Below are 11,843 nucleotides of genomic sequence, written 5' to 3'. Positions count from 1 at the left end.
TTTGAAGGACCCACACATAGATTAAGACTCCGGTTACTTCCCTCTGACCATAGACCAATGATGTGAGCACCCTTGCTATCATGCAGAGTGCATTGGGAAGTGAATTATTGCAGATATGGCTAACCTTAAAATTTAACACCTAATCATTTGATCTCCCTTTGACTCATTTTAAATTTGGAATTAGTATTTAAGTTTCTAGCTCACCACTGTGAAATTGACCTAGTTTTATCCCAGAGTTACTATCCAATGGGTAGATAGTCCCATTACTCATAGTACCTCCGTAATTGTTCAGTGGAGCTTCCTTACTGGCATTGGAAATCACGAGATTGCCGTTGAGTTAGTTTGACACATGTTGGCCTCCACGTTGTTAGAGCAGAACCATGCTCCATAGCGTTTTCAAGATGCTAATGATTTGGAGGTAGAAGCCTAAGTCTTTCATCCAATGTGCCTCTGGGTAGAAACCTTTCAGTTAATAGACAAGCATAGTAGTAGTATCACCCAGGGACTCCCAATAGTCTTTCCTACTATTAATAAACAGTAAATTAAATAATTTAATGATCATTCATTGGAAGGTGATTTGATTATATCACACATTTGAAATCAGTGATTAATCTTTAAGATATTTATTTAAATATACACTTAGATTTGTGAGTCTACATATATGCAAATTAAACACAATATTTTTAATATTAAAAATATACTGTGAGATAGAAAATAGTTGTATATTATACATATATTTTTAGGAGTCAGGAAAGAACCTGACAACTAAAATACAAAGAGCTATATTTTTAATTAAAAGGCAAACAACTCTATACTATAACATAGCATACATATTACATATGAGGGGGCTTAAAAATTTTGTGAAAAAATAGAATTAAGTGATAATGGAATTTTTCCATCAGCTTTTTTGAAGTCCTCTCATGCATATGCAATTATGAATGTTTTATAAAATGAAATTATATTTAAAATTTTAAACATTGCTACTCCTTTATCTTGAAAGTACTTAAATGTATCAACTGATTTGAACTCTAATATTGAGCTCTTAACTTTTTATAATTCTCAGTGAAAATCATACTTAATTAACTATGCTTATTTAAACAAATTACCTATAATTACTATTCATTCTGATTTAAATCTCTTAAGTTATGTAATGTAAATCAAAATATTTAATGTAAATAAAATAATTTAATAAAGAACACAGACAGCAAAAACAAATTTCTTAAACAGTTTTCATAAATACTAGAGCTCACTTTGACTACATTATCTCTATAAATTAATAAGAAAAATTTGGCTTTTAAGTAGGTTGTATATTGATATTTGATGAAACTAGATTAGCAGTGCTAACAACTGAATATCAATTCAAACTGAATAACCAACTGCAACCTGAATTTCAAGTATTTGACTGTATGAATGAATAAAATTGTCTGAATAGAGAATTTTCTCTTTTAATAAAAATCCTTGTCTATTTGTTTAGTATAATCAGGGATATATATATATAATATTTTTAAGATTTGATTTTAAAAGAGAATATTTAATAAACACCCAACCTTCTCTTAATTTATTCACCATCTTTCAAAGGTAAAATCATGTCATCTTTTAAAAACTATAGAGAATCTATGCATGCTATCTCTCACTTTTTTTCTTTCTGATCTTAAGCTCTTTTCTCCTATGTGACTTACTGTGATCAAGAAACAAAAGAAAATTCTTCCATTATATAACTATATAACTTTCATCTATTTAATGAAAATTGAGTTATATGGTTACTTTATTTAATGTACAATTGGTACAATTTAAGTCAAGTCAAACATAGTTTCCCCTTATCACATATATGCTCATACTTACACCTAATGCCTCTACACACACACACACACACACACATATACATACATACATACATACATAAATAGAGAAATCTATAGTGGGAAAATGGCTGACAGAGTAGCGTCAATATGATTCCTTTGGGATTCTAAGGGCATGGATCAGATGTTCAGCATGAGACTTGTCCAAGGTCAAGTAGCATTAGAGGCTGATGGACCCCAAGTCGGTAGGAAGACTATCGGTGTCTGCTGAAAGCAGAGGTAGATGAATTCCAGGTAAGCAGGTCAGGCCTGTGATTGGAAAGGTGAATGAATCCAAGATTAGAAGGTCAATGGCAGGTCATACTGTCTGTCAATCCTGGGAGCCATCAGTATCTGCCATCTAATTTGCTCACCTTAGAAGATGCTAGGTCTAACCCTGGCCTGCTGTGAGTGGCCAAGGAATTTTAAGATTAGAGTAGAATGAAATTCCCCTTACTAAGGAACAACCCTAATGCAATTTAAAGAAAGTTTCCTCAGGACTTTGACTACTTTCTAAATAAGAGGATGCAATAGAAAAACTAGTATTGCCTTTCCCCTGTTGCTGTAGAAGCGAAAATTCTCTTTGGGTTTCCTTTCATTGGCCATTGCATTGGGTTTCTTTGATTAGTCATTAATACTGGTGCTTTGTTACAGCAAGTTTGTGTAAAGTCAAATTTTAAACAGTAAGGGGGAACTGTCATTCAAGGGAACAAAGATGGCAATTTGAACAACAGTAATGATAAGAGATGAAGACAAGTGGACAGATGTGGGATATATTTTTAATTAAATTGAAAGGTGTTGATGGATTTAATGTAATAAGAATTAGTAAGCTAAATTAAGAATAGTTCTTCAGCTAGTTTGCAGAAAGCTATGGAAAACAATGGAAATGCAAAAACCATTTGCAGGGTCCACGCATATTAAAGCTCAGGTTCATCTCCTTTGACCATAGTCAAGTGATGTGAATATCTTTGTTAGCAGAGTGTAGAAAAGTCAATTATATCAGATATAATTTAGCTTAAAATCTAATATCTTATCATTTGATCTCCCTTTTGACTCCTTTAGAAATTGTTTCAGTTTTTAAAAAGTGAAGGGATTTATCTATCCTGTATTCCCTGTGTTTCGGGCTTTTAACTGCATCAGTGTGTATATTCTGGTCTAATTCAATTTGTAAAGTAGAGTTGAGGTCATGATAGTGGAGGGGGAGGAAGCATTAAAGAACTAGAGGTAAGTTGTGTGTTTCATTGGTGCTACACTGCACCCTAACTGGCTCGTCTCTTCCCTGTGACCCTTCTGTGAGGGGATGTCCAATTGTCTACAGATGGGCTTTGGGTCTCCACTCCTCATCACCACCACCACTCAATTCGCTTTGGTATGATTTTGTTCTGGGTCTTAGGTGCTTGATACCTTATCCCATTGGCACCTCATGACCACATAGTCTGGTGTGCTTCTTCCATGTGGGCTTTGTTGCTTCTCAACCAGATGGCCACAGTTTATCTTCATGACTTTAATATCCCAGATGCTATATCTTTTGATAGATGGGCACCATCAGTTTTTCTTAACCAAATTTTCTTATGCACTCATTTTATCTTCAGCAATAGTGTCAGAGCCAACAATGAGAATAGAGATACAAGGAGGATAAGTGGAAGGTGGGGGGAGAAAGGGGTAATTGATCACAAGGATCAACACATAACCCCCTCCCAGGAGGATGAACAACAGAATAGTGGGTTGGGTGAAGGGTGACAGAGGACAATGTAAGATATGAAAATTATCATCTATAACTTATCAAGGGTTCATGATGGAGGGAAGGTGGGGGAAGAACAAGGAAAAAGGAGGAGCTGATACCAAGGACTCACCTCAACTTGAAAGAAAATGCCTTGAAAATGATGATGGCAACATATGTACAAATGTTCTTGACACAATGGATGAACGTATGGATTGCAATAAGGGATGTAAGAGCCCCCAATAAAAGTATTTAGTTTAAAAAAAGTGAAGGGAAAATATATCTGGAGTAAGCATGTGGAGAATTCCCTCTGACAGCAGACCAGGAATGTGGGTAGCAGTGCTCTCATGCAGAGTGCCTTGGGAAGTGGATTTTTTTCCCCGCACTTTTATTGGGGGCTCTTACAGCTCTTATCGCAATCCATACATTCATCCAGTGTGTCGAGCACATTTGCACATATGCCCCATTATCATTTTCCAAACATTCTCTTCCCACTTGGGTCCCTGATATCAGCTCCCCATTTCTTCCCCCTCCCTCCCTGTATTTCTGCAGATACAGTTATTAGTCTCCTCTTGTACCAATTTTAGGTTTCTTCAATTTTTTAATACGTTCTACTTTCTTTTTGGTTAAGAATTTTTCCATTTGACTTTGTTATTATTATTAGTTTTGTATCTTTTTTCAGGAAATCAAGGATTAATAAATCTATAGATGGATTAATGTTTTCTGTGAGGTTTGAAAGCGGAGTTGGGGGAAAATGAGGACCTAATAACAGTGAGTACAAGAGAAAAAAGTGTCCTAAAAATTGATTGTGGTAATGATTGTACAACTCTTCTTACTATGATTCTGTTCTACAGTGCCCCATGAGATCACATTGTGACTTGATGTTAGTGAGCTCAGATTATTGGAAATTTCTAATGTGATATATATGGGGTCTCCATGAATTGAAATTGACTTCATACTATTGGTATAATAGACAGAGGAGAATGAGAGGAAGGGTAAAGAAAATTAATGGCTTTGTTTTGGATATGTTTCATTTGAATGCCTACATAAGATTTTCGTTAAAGATAAAAGAAAGGCAGAGTGAGTGGATTTGGGGAAAAGATCATGATTTTTGCTTAGAGGCTGCGTGTTTATGTTAATGGCAGTGGTGGATTTGGAAGAGAAAAGTAAGAATGGTTTCATAACTTGAAGAGTGTAATTGATGTGACAGAATTGTACATGTAGAAAACACCAAAATGGTGGACAGTTTTTATGCTAATTTTGACACAATGTTTTTTAAGATGCAAATGGCTTTGGAATCGTGTAGCAGAGAACTTGAGGCTAGCTAGAGAGACTGTTGAATAAGGAAAAAATTCAAGAGCATCAGTATCACAAAGAGGAAAACATTTCAAGAGAAAGAAAGTGCTCAAGGGTGCCATTTGATGTTGGGTGATTGAGAGCAACCCTCATCTTTGGAAGCTCTGCCTCATTTATGCAGATATATCATTTCCGGTCCAGTCGCTGGCCAGTGAAGCAGCAGCAAGGCAACAAGTCCAGAGGAAGTCTTTCAGTCAAATATTCACACTCTGCACCGCTCGTGATATCCAATCTCTAACCACTTACACACTTTTCTCTACACTTTGTGAAGACCGGATTTTTAGTTCTGAGATAGAAGTTGTGTGGTGTGTGTGTGTGTGTGTGGGTGGGTGGGGGTGGGGGGTGTTGGTGTGTTTTCTGTCATAACACTGTAAAAATGAATACATGCATGAATAAATGAGTGAATGAATAGATACATACATGAATGTTGAATAATTAATTTGTGCCTCCTCACATTAAGTGAAGGTGCACTGAAAAGTATGATTTTTAATGGTAAAAGATCACTATGTATTAGGTATTTATAACCCAATTTTGCAAGTAGAAATAATGAGATACAGAGGTAGTAAAAATTTCTGTTGAAATGTCCACTAGGAGTCAGAGGACACTTTGATCTTAGGGTGGTGAGCTCAGCGATGCTTTTCCTTTTATGCCATAACTCTCCCCAATGTAGCAAACAAAGCTACAAACTCCTGAAAATGCTGCAGCTTTGTCTTCAGTAACTAAATTGAGGCATAAGTGTTTTGGCAAGATAAAAACTAAGTTAAATTGAAGCCATTGTTACATTATACGTGCATGGAAGAAATAATTTCCCCTCTAAAGAGTGATATATTTGTAAAATGAAGGAAGGAAAAAATATGTAGAAAATGTTTTCAAATTGCTCACAACAGGCTCACTGGTACTGAAGTGAATGCAATAAATCTTTGAACAAAATAATTTTCTACTTGTACAGTAACCTTTCTAAATAGTAATATTTTAATTAAATAGTGAGCAGCACACTGATGGATTAAATAATGGATATTTAATATAGAAGTGCATATTTATTTGTTTAAGAGGGTGTAGATCAAGAGGTCATTGATTTTTATCTTGAAATATTTACTCCATAATATGGCAAATAAAATTCCTATAATTATCTAAAATACATGAAAGGATATTAAAGAAAACCACAGTGTTAGGCTAGGCAGTCTAGAGGAACAAACACAATGAAATTCAATTATGTACAAGAAAGACCTTTATATTAAGAAGTAATTATACATTAGGAAGGCCTCCCAGACCAGTCCAACTCAAGTCCAGAAGGCCCAGGTCTAGTTCATAAGTCCTTCTTTAGACTCAAGTAGACACTGCACGGTGAACCCAGAAGCAGGAAGGTCACAGGGCAGTTAGTATAGAGCTGAGTGAATCTGAAGTCTGTGGAAATCTGGCAGGCACTGCAAGCACTCTGGGTCAGTTGGCCTCACAGATGTGCTCCTCAACACAGGCAGAGTCCCAGCACATAGGAAGTCAAGGGGGTAGTGAGAGCGAGGGAGAGAGTGAGAGCGGTTTCAAGTGTCTCTCATTCTTACACCAAAAGATTTTTGACACCCAGGAAGTGTCATCAAACTGAATGACAGGTTGAACTCAACCTCTACGCAGGAGAGTCTATTTGGCATAAAATCATCTAACTACCGCAGCTGCAAAAAAAACTGCAGCTGTAAGATTCCTGGAAGAAATGACTCTTGGTCTTTTAAGGATCCTAGAAGAAGAAAATGGAGGGAAAAATGCGGATATTCCATATAATGTTGTCATTTATTAGACAATACATAGATCAAATAAATTCAAAAGTTAGTTGTTAAAAAATGTTCTTGGCGTTATCACCTCTGGTATATTCTCCTTAGAAACTGTGGACTTGTTTACAATCACAACACCATAGAAAAAATAGATATTTGCTTTCTGTGGCTACTCTTAGGACTATTTACTAAGATGAAACATATGCCAGTATCATAGGGTTTCCTAATAAAAGATGTGATAAAACCAACCCAGCTAAAGGAATAAAATGAACATTTATGAGGTTCTATTCCCATCTTAGAATTTATTCCCTAATATTTTACAAATATTATTGGTTTAATCACAAAACAACCCCTTCCTATAATAAATAATTAGGACCATTATTAAAGAGATAATAAAAGGATACTTGATTCAATATCCATTATGGACATTACTATATCATGGGATTTCTTCCTATTTGGGGAAATATGGGCAATAATTCAATAAAATTACTCTGAAAGATCTAACTGCTCTGCTTGGGGATAATTATAAAATTTAAAATCCTGTATGTCTTTGCTGTTGAGCATCTAGTTGATACACTCCGGCAGAATTGCTTTATATGATGTATGTCAGCCTTTGGGGCTCTATTTGCAGGCTACACTGACACTTCCTCTTGATAAAAGAGTAACTAAAGCAAATGGAAAAAAACAATGAAATAAAAGAGATGAACAGAAATTTTCAAAGGACAGCTCAAGAAATGAACTAAAATATTACAATGAAATGTGAAAATCAGTTATAAAACCAAAAAACAAGAACACACTCAGAATAACTCAAATGGAAAGAACTGATAAAAATTAAACTCTGGAGCTATAATATTAAAAGATTATATTGCAAAATATTGAACGATGCAGGAAACATCATAAGATGGCTGACCTTGCGGTTAACTGCCTGATGGAAAACTCACCATGCTTTCAGGGCTCCTTAGTACAAAACAAGTCTCCAGGAACAAACAAAACATGTCAGGAACTGATGAAACACTGTAAGCCCTCCCTTACTCATGACAAGAAATTTGGACGGTAGTTTTCTGCCCAACTACTAGAAAACTATGGATATTTGTACCCATTCTAAAGAAAGGTGATCCAACAGAGCACTGAAATTATCAATATCATTACTCTCACGTGCAATTGAAATTTTGCTAAAGGGATTTCAATGTGGGTTGCACATCAGAACACTGACAGAAAGCTATCAGAAATTCAAGTCAGATTCAGAGGAGGACATGGACCAAGGAATATCATAAGTGATGTCAGATGAAGCTTGGCTCAAAGCAGCTGACAGCGCCGCAGAGGACAGCCCTGAAGTTACAGCTGGAGAGAGCACCCAGTCTGACCTGCACACATGGGGGAAAATCAAGGGGGGAATGAGACAGATCAGTGATAAGATCAAGCCATGAATTCCCTGAAGATTCCCAATCATAGACTTCTGACACGGGGACAACACTTGGAACCCCATCTGAACTTATTGGGATTACTCACAAAAGGGGACCACACTAAATGCCTAAAGACATAACAGGGTAGCGTAGAGGGGGGTGGAGAACTAGACTGCTCCATCCCTGACTGCAAGAATAGCAATGTGTTATTCGGTAAGTGGGACATGGGATACGCAGCACTGAAAGAAAGGGAAACTGGACTGCTGGTTTATAATGTGCCCTTCTCTATATTTAATGAAAAGATATTCATCTGCTCTATGTCAGGATCTATTAGACTTGTGACTATCTGTATGGGTGTGTGTGTGTGTGTGTGTGTGTGTGTGTGTATCTAGACAAGATATGCAGGCTACTTAATCTTACAGAGACAGTAACTGGACAGATGGCCCCTGGGAGGAATGGGAGGGGAGGTGGAGTGGGGGACGTGAGGGGGAGCTAACAACAATGGGTACAGGGGATAATAAGTGTGCTAAAAGTGATGGCAGGGAAGGTGTAGCTTTTCGGGTCATGATTGATCAATCAAATTGTACCTGAGAGAAAATAGTGAGAGATGAATGATGGCTAAACATAATAGTGGGGTAGGAGGAAATTTTTAAAGAAAAAAAGAGGAAAGAAGGAAAAAGTATATACATATATATATAAACATATAAACATATGTGTTTTTAATACAAATATGTACATGTAAATACAACAAGGAAACAGACTTCAGGCTTCCACTTAAATCTTGCCTCAGAATAAGAATGGTTTGTTCTAATAATGTGGCATTATATAATACTTATATTCCTGACATGATCACAGAAGACAAAATACGTGCATAAACAGATGTGGTGATAAAAGTTGATTGTGCCCAGCTATTAAAATATATAACATCTGGGGTCATACAGACATGGAGTTAAACAAGCAACCATCTAGCAGGGAAGCAACAAAGTCCACCTGGAAGAAGCACACCAGTCTGTGTGATCATGAGGTGTTCACAGGAAGAGATATCAGAAGTTCAAAAACAACTAACCAAATCGATATGAAGGGGTGTGGATCCAAAACTCACCTGTAAGATAATTGGGCAGTCCCTCTCAGAAGAACTACTTTGAAGGGATGATAAATCCAGGGTGCAGTATGATAACTATCCTCTAGTTCTTTAATATTTCCTCCCCTCTCTATTGTGGTTTTTATTTTCTTTACCTTATTAAGTGTGCTAAACTTTTGTATGTTCATTTGTATTATTAACATCACTCAGTACATGAAAGTCAAGGCAGATAACCCTTCAGAAACAGCAACAGAAGTAATGGTTCCATGAATGTAAGGGAAGAGAGGGGCTAGGGTGGGGAAGATAAGCTGATAACATTGATGAGTGTATAACTCCACTCTATGGGATTGAATAACAGAATTGTATGTGATAAGAGAAAGAATAAGGGTCCCTAAGGGGTGTGAAGGGGAAGGGAGAGGATAAAGGGAGTTCATTTCAGGGAGTGAAAGAAAACAGAAAATGTCTTGAAACTGATTATGGTAGCAATTGTACAATACTGCTTGATGTGATTGAACTATTGAAAGTTATGATATCTGTAAAAGCTCCCAATAAAATGAATAAAAATAATAATAAAAAGAAATATGTTTGTGTTTTATTAACAATTCTAAGGCATTCAACTCTGTGAACCATAACAAACAAATTACTGTTATTAAATGATTGAGGAAGCATCACAGGAAGCTGTAAGGAATACGAGGAGTCACTGTACCAAAACGAACTAGCCAGCATTCAGTCATTCAGCAGGTGGCATCTAGATCAAGATAACATTGAGAGGTCTGCTATGGATTTCATTGAAGCGAGTGGGAATTCCAGAGCACTGCGTGTGCTCATCCCGAAACTGTATGTGGAAGGAAAGACAGCCAGTTGAACGAATCTGCATCATTAAATTCAGGAAAGTGTGTGTCAGGCTTATAACCTCTCACCACACGTATTCTATCTGTGTGCTGGACAAATAATCTGATAAACTAGACTATGTGAATAAGAACACATCAGGATTACAGAGGGTTTATTAATAATCTGTGTTATGCGGCTAGCACAGCTTTTCATTCTAAAAGTGAAGAGGACTTGAACCACTTGCTGATGAGGAGCAAGAAAGGCAGCCCTCAATATGGCTTATAATTCAACTTACTTTCTATGAATTTTTTTGTAGAAGCCATGTGTTTTCAGTAATTGAAGGCATTTTAAATTTATGAAACTATATTGAGGAACATATAGTTTGATACAGTTAGTGGGATACTTAGGTCCTGAGGAATCTTTCTTGAAGATGTTGGTGCAGATTCATGCTGTTATGTTGGCCCTTCCAGATCTCTCACTGCTGTTGAGTTGATTCTGACTCATAACAATCCCATGAAGACAGCATACATTAAAAGTGAGATATCAGTCTCCAACTAAACTTCAGAAATGGAAAATATAGGCGATCATTATATACACCATGGATCTCATACTGGTTAAAAGGTAATGAGGTCATTCTCTTTGTGTCCTTTATCCCATCAAGTTCATTCTGTTTATGATGTGGTTGTTTTGACTAGAGATCCAATTTGGCTCATAATGATGAGGACCATCTGGTTCAAGGCAACTATGAAGCTGCCATTCCAACTTCAAATTGCCAATTTCAAAGCTCAATGTGTTTAGCCACTGTGTAGGGGCTTGTAATGTATGAAATTGATTCTGGTTACAGATGAAAATTCAGTTCCTTCTATACTGTTAAGATGACTGTCTGGAAGTTTCTATATCTGTAACGGAATTTGATTCCAGATGATAATTAATTTCTTGCCCTGGATTTAATTCATTCATCATTTGAACATATAGTTATTGAGTACCCTTAAGAATAAGGATATATAATGTATGAATATTAAAAAGTTAAAAAAATATCATAAAGCTCACAACTGGAACAATAGGTAACATCATTTTCAAGAATTGTAGCTTGCTTGGATCCATAAAGCGTGCTCCTGGAAATAGAAGTCAAGAAATCAATTGATATACTTAACCTGACAGGGGAGATACCATGATCAAGAAGGTGGTTTTTCCAGGGTGCAGCTCATCTATTGCACTATTGATGTGCTGACCACTGCGATTTCCACAAATGTGGGAAATTTGACTGCATAATTTGTGGTAGTGGGGTACTGTGTTCGAGCTCACTCCCAAATTAAAAATAAAATAAAAATTAAAAAGAAAGACATCAATTGATGTATTTCAATGGCTCAATCTGCTACATAAGACCAATTAAAATGTTGAAGACAGAGGATATCACTTTGATGATTATAGTGAGCTTGACCAAACCCATGATATTTTCAGTATTCTTATATGCATGTGGAAGTTGAGTATTTGCTAAGGAAGACAAAAGAAAAAGCAATGCTTTGGAATTATGGTGATGCTGAAGAATGCATTAAAAGAAGAACAAACAAATTTGTTTTGTGTGAAGCGCAACCAGAATCCTCATTAGAAGAGGGCATGTCAATATTTTGACTTTTGTACTTTGGATGAATTATCCAGAGAGGTCAGTTCCTGAAGAAGGGCATCATGGTTGGTAAAGCAGAGGAAAGTGAAAAAGAGCAAAATCCTCAAGTTAATAGATTGGCACAGAGACCACACTGGACCCAAACGAAGAACAATTGGGAGGATGGCACAGCACGTGGCAGTGTTTCCTTTGGTTGTCTTTGGAGTCTCCATAAACTGGACCCAACT

The 11,843-nt window shown here is 36.5% G+C and overlaps 1 non-coding gene across 1 annotated transcript; it reads left to right on the top strand.

The window, feature by feature from the left end:
• The first annotated feature begins 11,137 nt into the window (after positions 1-11,137).
• LOC142430158 (U1 spliceosomal RNA) lies at positions 11,138-11,302 on the top strand. Its single transcript, XR_012780621.1, has one exon. It is a non-coding gene; the product is annotated as a U1 spliceosomal RNA (small nuclear RNA).
• Positions 11,303-11,843: the final 541 nt, after the last annotated feature.

The sequence above is a fragment of the Tenrec ecaudatus genome, chromosome 16, assembly GCF_050624435.1.
Source record: "Tenrec ecaudatus isolate mTenEca1 chromosome 16, mTenEca1.hap1, whole genome shotgun sequence".
Lineage (NCBI taxonomy): Eukaryota > Metazoa > Chordata > Mammalia > Afrosoricida > Tenrecidae > Tenrec > Tenrec ecaudatus.
The sequence above is the reverse complement of the archived record's forward strand: the minus strand, read 5'-3'. Positions and strand labels throughout refer to the sequence as shown.